This window comes from Vulpes vulpes, unplaced genomic scaffold, assembly GCF_048418805.1.
Source record: "Vulpes vulpes isolate BD-2025 unplaced genomic scaffold, VulVul3 u000000899, whole genome shotgun sequence".
Classification (NCBI taxonomy): domain Eukaryota; kingdom Metazoa; phylum Chordata; class Mammalia; order Carnivora; family Canidae; genus Vulpes; species Vulpes vulpes.
The window spans coordinates 3528841-3536882 of NW_027325780.1; the positions used below are offsets into that span (position 1 = coordinate 3528841).

General features: G+C 39.4%; 2 pseudogenes; both read right to left on the bottom strand.

The window, feature by feature from the left end:
• Positions 1-5167: 5167 nt before the first annotated feature.
• Positions 5168-6549, bottom strand: LOC112915587 (farnesyl pyrophosphate synthase pseudogene; annotated as a pseudogene).
• Positions 6550-6608: 59 nt separating this feature from the next.
• Positions 6609-7654, bottom strand: LOC112915588 (small ribosomal subunit protein uS5 pseudogene; annotated as a pseudogene).
• Between the last annotated feature and the right edge of the window lie 388 nt (positions 7655-8042).

An 8042-nucleotide genomic window follows, 5' to 3' on the forward strand; every position in this document is an offset into this window, starting at 1 on the left:
GGGATTTACCCCAAGATACAGATGCAGTGAAACACCGGGACACCTGCACCCCCATGTTCATAGCAGCAATGTCCACAATAGCCAAACTGTGGAAGGAGCCTCGGTGTCCTTCAACAGATGAATGGATAAAGAAGATGTGATCCATATATATATACAATAGAATATTACTCAGCCATCAGAAAGGACTAATCCCCACCATTTGCTTCAACGTGGATGGAACTGGAGGATATTATGCTGAGTGAAATAAGTCAATTGGAGAAGGACAAACATTATATGGTTTCACTCATACGGGGAATATAAAAAATAGTGAAAGGGAATAAAGGGGAAAGGAGAGAAAATGAGGGGGAAATATCAGAGAGGGTGACAAAACATGAGAGACTCCTAATTCTGGGAAATGAACAAGGGTTAGTGGAAGGGGAGGTAGGTGGGGAGACGGGCTGACTGGGTGACAGGCACTGACGGGGACACTTGATGGGATGAGCAATGGGTGTTATACTATATGTTGGCAAATTGAACTCCAATAAAAAAATATACAAAAAAAAAAAAAAAAAAAGATTATGATTGCAGGGACGCCTGGATGGCTCAGTGGTTGAGCACCTGCCTTCAGCCCAGGGTGTGATCCCAGAGTCCTGGGATTGAGTCCCATGATCGAGTCCTGCATCAGTTTCCCTGCATGGAGCCTGATTCTCCCTCTGCCTGTGTCTCTGCCTCTCTCTGTGTGTCTTTCATGAATAAATAAATAAAATCTTAAAAAAATTATGATTGTATTATAAGGGATCTGTGATCCATGTGGGGAGAATTACATCTTTCCATTTATTTAAATTTCCTGAATTTTTCTCTTAACTAAAAAGTTTTAAGTGTAGAATTCTTACATGTCCTTGGCTGAATTTATTCTTAAATATAAATTATAATTACAAGTTTCTAGTTAGGGCAGCCTGGGTGACTCAGTGATTTAGCACCTGCCTTCAGCCCAGGGTGTGATCCTGGAGTCCCAGGATCGAGTCCTGCATTGGGCTCTCTGCATGGAGTCTGCTTCTCTCTCTCTGTATCTCTCATGAATAAATAAATAAAATATTTTTTAAAAAAAGTTTCTAGTTCTATTTTGTTTTTAAAATTGAGATATAATTAACATGTAACATTGTGTAAGTATAAGGTATACAGCATGTTAATTTGATATATTTATATATTGCAATATGATTGTCATTGTATCCCTAGCTAATGCTTGCATTACATCCCATAATTATCACTTGCTATTTTGTGGTGGGAATAATTAAGATCTAGTTCTTAGCAAGTTTGTTTATAATACAATATTACTGTCTATAATTACTATACTGTTCACTAGAGCTCCAGATAAGTCTATCTACTAGGTCTAGCTCAATTTTCAATTGTTTGCTGCAAGTATATAAGAACCTTATTATTTTTGTCTACTATCATGTATCATGAAACCCTGTTAAATTCACTTATTATTCTAACACTTGTTTCTAGATTGCTTAGGATTTTTTTGTGTGTGTGAACAATTTTGTCATATGCAAATAGAGATCGTTTTTTTTACTTCTTCCTTTGCAAACTTTTGCCTTTTATCTCTTCTTTCTGCCTTATTGCAAAGGCTAGGACCTCCAGTAGATTCTGAAATAGATGTGGTTTCAGTGGATAACCTTGCCTTAATCCCAGTTTTAGGAGGGAACATTTAATATTTCACCGTTAAGTCTGAAGCTAATTGTTGATGTTTGGGTTGGTTGCATTTTTCAAGGAAGTGTTCATTTTGTTTATATTCCGCTTTTTGCCATAAATCTGTTTATAATATTCTCTTATTAATATTTATATGATTTGTAGATCCTCCTCATATGGGAAATTTGTGTTCCATCTTTTTTTTCTGGATTAGATTACCTAGGGATTTATCAATTTTGTTGCCTTTCACTTTTGTTAATTTCTTCAATTGCCTTCATATTTTGTTGATTTCCATTTGTGCCCTTTTATTTCCTAACTTCTCCTTACTTTTGATATACATTGCTCTTTCTTTAGCTTTTTGAAGTGGGAACTTAGGTATTGATTTTAAAGCATTGTTTTCTAATATAAGTGTTTAAAGCTATATAAATTTCCTTCTATTATTCAGTAATCACAGAATTTTTTATGTTTCATTATAAGTTTAAAATATTGTCTAGGGATTCCTGGGTGGCTCAGCGGTTTAGTGCCTGCCTTCGGCCCAGGGCATGATCCTGGAGTCCCAGGATCGAGTTCCATGTCGGGCTCCCTGCATGAAGCCTGCTTCTCCCTCTGCCTGTGTCTCTGCCTCTCTCTCTCTCTCTCTGTGTCTCTCATGAATAAATAAATAAAATATTTAAAAATAAATAAATAAATAAATATTTTCTTTTTTTTAATAAAATATTTTCTAATTTTACTTATGATTTGTATTTTGATCCAGGAATGTTATAGAAAAGTGTTTAATTTCCAAATATTTGAGGTTTTCCTAAGTTATTAAGTCCGTTATTAATTTCTAACTTTTTAAAAAAGGATTTTATTTATTTATTTATTTATTCATGAGAGACACCGAGGGAGAGAGGCAGAGACACAGGCAGAGGGAGAAGCAGGCTCCCTGTGGGAAGCCCAATGTGGAATGTGATCCCAGGAGCCCGGGATCATTCCCTGAGCTGAAGGCAGTTGCTCAACCACTGAGCCACCTAGGCATCCCCAATTTCTAACTTAATTCCACGGTCAAAGAACATAATCTGTATGGCTTTAATCCTTTTTATTTAGATTTATTTTATGGCCATGAATATAGTCTACCTTGGTGTACATATTACATGTAACAAAATTAATTGTATTCTTCTATTGCTGGCTGTAATGTTCTATAAATATCATTTAGGTCAAGGTGATTGATAATGTTCAGATTATATTGTTACTGAGATTTTTTGTCTAGTTTTTCTGTTTGCTGATGAGGGAGAGATGTTACAAATCCATTAGTCATGGATTTGTATTGTTCTCTCTTCAGTTTGTCCATTTTTCCTTTGTGTATTTTGAAGTTCTTTTAATAAGTTGTGTAGGTATTTATGATTGTTATGTCTTTCTGAAGAATTGACACTTGGATCATTATGAAATGTCCCTCTTTATCTGTGGAAATACTTTTCATCTCGAGGTCTATTTAATCTGATATTAATATAGCCACTCCAGTTTTATGACTAGTGTTTGCTTAGTTTATCATTTCTCATCTACTGACTTTCAATCTTCTGGTTTTTTTATATGTATCTTGCAGAAAACATACACTTCGATCCTGATTTATTTTGACAGTTTCCACTTGTAACTTGGAGTGTTTGGGCCATTAAAATATAATGTAATTATTCATAAGTTTGAGTTACAGGGTGACAATATTGTTCTCTCTTTGCTTCTGTTTTTTGTTTCTCTTTTCTTTTCTGCCTCATTTTGGATTGAGTATTTTTTTAATTCCATTTTAATTTATGAATTTGTTATGTAGTTATAGGTTTTTGCAATTTTTTTAAGAGAGCAAGCGAGCACGTGCATACAGTGGGGAGAGAGCAGAGGCAGAGAGAGAATCCCAAGCAGGCTTCATGCTTAACCCCATGTGGGGCTCTATCTCAGGACCCTGAGATTGTGACCTGAGTGGAAATCAAGAGTTGGACCCTTAACCCGACTGAGCCATCCAGGTGCCCAGGTTTTGCATTTTTAACTTGGCAGTTTATGGATTATAGTTACAGGCCTTGATGCTTTGTAATTTGTTAAAATCTTTATTTTTTTTCCTGTTCTTCAAATTGGACAATATCTATTGATCTACTTTCAGGTTCACTGATGCTTCCCTTCATTACTTCTATTTTGCTTTTAAATGCATTCAGTGTATTTTTCATTTCAGATATTGTATATTTTAGTTTTATAATTTCAGTTTCTTTTGTGTAGTTTTTATCTTAAAATTTCCTACCTTTGTTCACTATAAGCCTTCATTAATGAACTGTTTTCTTTTATCTCATTGTGTATAGTTATAGTAGCTAGTTTAAAATGTTTTTCAGCTAATTCTAGCCTGTGGGTCATCTCAGGATTGCTCTTTGCTGATTATCTTTTTTCTTGAGATTGGGTCACAAACTGCTACTTCTTCCTTTTTTTTTTTTTTTAAGGTTTTATTTATTTATTAGAGAGCGAGCAAGAGGGCATGAGCAGGATCAGGGGGCAGAGGGAGAAGCAGACTTCCCCACTGAGGATGGAGTCTGATGCGGGGCTTGATCCCAGGACCCTGAGATTATGACCTGAGCTGAAGGCAGACCCTTAGCCAACTGAGTTGTTCGGGCACCCTTATTGCAGCTTTTTCCTATGTTAAGTAACTTTGGATTTTAACCTGAATTATGTGAATAATATATCTTGGAAACTATTTCTATTATGCATTTCTCCAAAGAGTTTTGATATTTTTGTTTTGACAGACAATGTGGTTGGAATAAAATTTCAAGTTTCATTTGTGGACAACTCAAATCTCAGTTCAATTGTTACATCTTTATTTTTTTCATTTATCTATTTTTAATGGGAGCCATGAGTGTTTTTAATACATGAAAAAATTGACATTTCAACTCAGTCATAAAGGGATAAACTATTCAAATAAGATAGGCTACCAAGTTAGTCATTTGAAAGCAAACAAAAGTAAATCCTTATTTCACACCAGATACTGTCAACTAACATTGTAGCAATGATCCATGAATAATAAGGTAAATTAAATTAACTCAAAAAATTTATGTTACGTATTTAAAAAAAAAAGGCAGATACACCGACATTATGTCAGATTCCTAATTTCTTAGGCCAGTGATATAGCAATTCAAGAAAGCATACCCAGTTGTTTCTTGTTGATTTCTAATGTTTAAACTACGTACATCAAAATTTACAGAAAACCGATCTCTATATAAAGATATCAAAATAAATGATTTACTTAAAGTCCATGTCTGAATTATGTAACTCCTACAAAAGCAGAATTTTGTATCTTCAATTGTTACTAACAGAGCACCCTAAGTCAGCTGGCTTAAAAATAAATTTAGTCTTTTACAAAAGGTGGAATAACTATAAGGGTGGTTAGTTTAATGGCTCAGTAACATCTTTCAGGTACCAGGTTCTTTTTTTTTCTTTTGAGGATTGGACAATTTATTGAGAACCTCCCCTCCCCACCCTCACAGACCCTAGGTTACTTTTTCCTCTTGTGGATCTTGTGTACTAGCCCCAGGAAGATTGTTGGGGCAGGGGCATGGCATACTGCTCCACGAGGCTCATGAGGTGGCTGTAGCTGCCTTCTTCTTACTGCATGAACACAGCTGGAAGGTTCAGCTTCTTGTATAGTAGCTTCACCCTGGACCCTTTCTTAGCCTCCTTTTGCCCATTCTCCAGAAGAATCTGGCACTGTTCTGGAGAGGCTCACTACAGACACCGAACCACCAGCCAGCTGCATTTGTTGTCCTGGACATCAGTGCCAATCTTACCTGTCACACTGGAGTCCCTAAAGAGATCAAGATAATTTTCCTGAATCTGAAAGAACTCTCTCATCTCTGGCAGGATCATCTCAGCAATGGCATGTTCTTTCTCTTCATCAATTCCTGCCATATATATGGCAGCAGCTACAGGAAGGTAGAATGAGTAGAAAGCTGTCTTGTACTTGACAATAGATTTGTACTTCTTTTCAGTGAATCTGCCAAAATCCACATTGCCCTGGTGGGCTCTGATGAGGTCTAGAGTCTGTCCAATCACAGTCTGATAGAATCTCTGTAGGAAAAGCTCAAGAAAATCTGGATTTCATCCAGCACTTCTCCTAGATTGTCAGGATGTTGACCGAGGGTGGCATGGGCCACCCAGAGACAGGAGATGCAATTGCCTGGCTCAAGGAGGTCTTGGAGTATAATGCTATTGGAGTCAAGGAACAGCAGAGTTTGACAGAACTATAGCATTTCAGGAGCTGGTGGAGCCAAGGAAGCAGAATGCTAATAGCTTCTGGTTGGCCCTGACTGTGGGCTGGTGTTAACCTGAACTGGACCTGAACTGCTCCAAGCTTTCTTCCTGGTGTTGGATGACACCATGGATTCTTCCCTCACTTGATGGGGGCAGACCTGCTCGTATCAGAAGGCAGGCATAGGTTTGGATGCCATCAATTATGCTTTGCTTCTGGAAGCATGTATCTGCCACCTGCTGAAGCTCTAATGCAGAGAGCAAGCAGCCCTATTACGTAACTGTGCGTAAGTTATAATTCAATTTTGAAAGACGTAAGTGGGCATCACATCCAGAGAGGATGTACAAGAGAAGATAAGACTGCATTTCATCCTGCATGATTTCCTGAATTTTTGAGGATTCTTTTCCAGAAAAAAAACCTGTCAAGTACCTCCTTTGTTTATCTGTCTAGAATTGAGTCCTATGACCCCTCTAAGCCAATTGCTAGCAATGAGAAAAGGATGATCATTAATGATAGTAACTAATCAGGATTTATTCTCTTCTTGTGATGAGAAATTGACACCCAAATTGCCAGCAAACTGTAGGGAGCTAGTAAGTAGGAGAATCACTTAACATCTGCCACAAACCCATACTGTAGTCTTAATTTACTCAGTAATAAGAAGGAATAGAATATGTTTTTTTTTTTTAACAAGCTTTAATTCACTTTTATTTTTCTTGTATAAAACTATGTGGTAGCCACAGCTGGAGCCTGGGTCCTCTGCACGGAGACTCTGGTGTGGGTCTTTACAAGATGGTCAGTGAATTCCTGATAGGGAGACTTGGTGAACACAGTCTCTTTCCAGAGATCAGGGGTGAGATAGCTGTAGGTCTTGGAGATTGCATCAAAAGTAGCCTTGGCAAAATTCCCCAGGGTGGCAGTGCAGCCCCTGGCCGAGTGTAGCAGTCGTCAATACCAGCCATCAGCAGCAGCTTCTTGGGCACAGGGGCTGAGGCAATGCCAGTGCCTCTGGGGGCAGGGATGAGACGCACCAGCACAGAACCACAGCGACCAGTCACCTTGCATGGGACAGTGTGGGGCTTGCCCCAGATCTTGTTCCCCCAGTAGCCTCGTCGCACGGGGACGATGGAAAGCTTGGCCAGGATGATGGCCCCACGGATGGCAGTGGCTGCCTCCTTGGAGCACTTGACGCCCAGACCCACGTGTCCGTTGTGGTCTCAGATGGCAACAAATGCCTTGTACCTGGTCCGCTGGCCGGCACGGTCTGCTTTTGCACGGGCATGATTTTCAAGACCTCCTCCTTGAGGGATGCCCCCAAGAAGAAGTCAATGATCTCAGATTCCTTGATGGGCAGAGAAAACAGACAGCTCTCCTCCAGGGACTTGATCTTCATGTCCTTGACCAGGCGGCCCAGCCTGGTGACGGGGACCCACTCCCAGTCCTCCGCCTTGCCTCCGCGAGCTCCGCGGCCCCGCCCCGGCCCCGACCACGGCCACGCCCGCGGCCACGCCCGCGGCCACGCCCGCGGCCACGCCCGCGGCCCCGGATGCCGCTGCCGAAGCCTCCGCGGGAGCAGCCGCGGCCTCCGTTCCGGGGCCCCCGGGGCCTCCCGCAGTACCCGCGTCACCCACCTTTGGTGTTCTGTCGGAGAAGAAGCTAAAAACACTATCACATCAAACAAAAATGGCCAGATAATTTTGAAGTTACATGATATTTGTGCTCTAAACACTTACCCATCCAAATAGAATAATAGATGAAAAATTAAATAAAAGTAGGAATATTTTAAGTACATTTTTTAACTGTCTAGAGTGCAATGAGTATTACAGCTGTTTCTCACTACTGGAGACTTCTGGCATTAACAATGTAAAATTATGCAGAAGTTTCCATCTATTTTATGCATAGACTTCTGATTCTTTTGCTGACTTGAATACTGTTGAAAATGTTATTTAAAAAAATACTGGCTTCTTTCTTTTAATTTTTTATTTTAATTCTAGTGTAGTTAACATACATTGTGATATTAGTTTCAGGTGTACAATATAGTGATTCACCAATTCCATATATTACTCAGTGCTCATCATGGTAAGTGTACTCTTAGTATCCCTCATCTAATTTACCCACCTCCCCT